This window comes from Spermophilus citellus (genome assembly GCF_964194105.1).
Source record: "Spermophilus citellus genome assembly, chromosome: 2".
Classification (NCBI taxonomy): Eukaryota; Metazoa; Chordata; class Mammalia; order Rodentia; family Sciuridae; genus Spermophilus; species Spermophilus citellus.
Window position 1 is genome coordinate 135,177,905 of NC_138183.1, and position 2,342 is coordinate 135,180,246.

Sequence of the window (2,342 nt, forward strand, 5' to 3'; positions counted from 1 at the left end):
TCAAGAAGCAGTCACATAAATTGAATAGATTTAAGTCACTTGATGTTTTAGAAATAGTACAAAACCATGTTCTTTGATCTCCATTCAGTAAAACTAAAAATGACATAATCAGAAAAACAACAATATACTATTACTTTGACATTAAAATTCTATGTCAACCGCTTATAGATCAAAGAAGAAATGTAAAACTGAAGAATAGCTTAAAAGGATATAAAAATACAACTCTTTACAACTTATGGAATTATGATTTTAGGTAAAGAAGAAAAATAATACTAAATATTGTATTAGTAAAAAAGAATAATGACAAGTGAGTTTAACCCTTAACTAAACAGGTTAGGAAGACTCATATAGTAAAATTAAAGACAAACAGGGTAGCATAGCAAAGTTAAAAGCAGAAAATATTGAATTAGAAAATAGAAAAAAATAGTATTAGTAAATAAATACACAAGATCATGGCATTTGCAGGGAAATGGATGGCATTAGAGCAGATTATGCTAAGTGAAGTTAGCCAATCCCTAAAAAACAAATGCCAAATGTCTTCTCTGATATAAGGGGGGTGACTCAAAATGGGATAGGAAGGAAGAGCATGAGAAGAAGATTACCACTAAATAGGGAAGAGAGGTGGGAGGGAAAAAGAGGGAGAAAGGGAGTTGCACAGAAGATGGAAGGAGAACCTCATCGTTATACAGAATACATGTATGATGTTGTGATGAGAAAAAGAAAAAAATAGTTTGTCACATTAGATTGGATAGAGAGAAAGGATGGGAGGGGAGGGGAGGAGTAGGGGGGATAGGAAGGGCAGCAGAATAGAATAGACACTATGATTGATGTATGTACATTTCATGTATGTATTATATGTCAAAATACATTCTGCTGTCATGTATGACAAAAAAAATAAAAATAAATCGTATGGCAAAAAAATACTAAAAAAAATAAATAATTTTTAACACTTGTTCTTTGAAAAAAATTAATGAAATGTATTAACCATTAGTATCTTAACTCAGAGACAAAGGAGGATGAAAAAATAAGAAGAAAGGTAGACCCTTTTTTCTTATTTTTCTAATTATAGAAATGGAGAAAATTAAAAAACCAAACTACTTTAAAAAATTTTAGCATGAGTCAAATGTATTAAAAAAACATGGATAGTTTTTTAAAATTTATTTTTATTTATATATAACAATGGAATGCATTATAATTCTTATTACATATATAGAGCCCATTTTTTCATATCTCAGGTTGTATACACAGTATACTAAAAAAAAACATGGATAGAATGGCTCATTTTCTAGGAAAACATAACAGTACAGTTACTTCTGAAACAGATAGAAAATTTAAAGAGTTTAGATTCCATAAAAGAAAGTTGTAAAAAGTCAACTTATAGAAATTACTTGTCACAGATGGCATCGCAGAGGAATTTGACTACAGAACAGATAATTACAATATTATTCAAACAGATTCAAAGTGTAGAAAACCAATGAAACAAAAAACCCCATCTTCTCTAAAGTTAATTTTTACAAAATGAGCATAACATTGATCCAAAGTCTGAAAAGAATGTATACAGAAAGAAAAGTACAGACAAATCTCACTTACGAATATCAATATAAAATTCTAAATAACATATTAGCAAACGTTGAAAAAAAAAAGTAACATATTATATCTAATTGGGACTTATTCTGTAGATGGTTCAACATTAATAAGTCAAATCTACCAATATAACTTATTTACTAGTAGAGCTGAGGAAAATGTCATGTTATCATCTCCATAGATACTAAAAAGATGTTCACTATTATTATCTATTTTTGATTAAATTGATTTTATTAAATAGGACTTGATAGAAATAATCAAAGTTTCTCTTTTTATCTAAAAGTAAAAACACTGTTGGCTCTTTTCTGCTTTTATTTCTAAGAATCTGATTTTTATAAGACTAACCTCAATCCTTGTACAAAATTCATAGAATTCTTCAATGTTATGTTACTAATATAATTGTACTATATTACATGGCAGGTAACATTATTATAACTGTCTTGTTTGTGTGTATTTGAAGCTTCTTTTATATTCTAGCTGTTTCCAAGAGTTGGACAAATATTTTGGGCTCCATAATTGTTAGAACAAAACCCACAGCATATTAAACATACTGTTATTAGTTAAAGACCAAAGGGCTATCCATAGGGTGAAGTTTCTTTGATTTTTGGCAGCAAGTATAGTTTTCTAGTGTGAATGAAGGGAAGAAGACATTTTATTCCTGAAATTGAGTGGAATAGATTGAATACTTTTATATGCAACTCCCACTTGTCATTTGCTTCTTAGAAGTCAGAAATAACATCGCTCTGCTGGCTCTTATC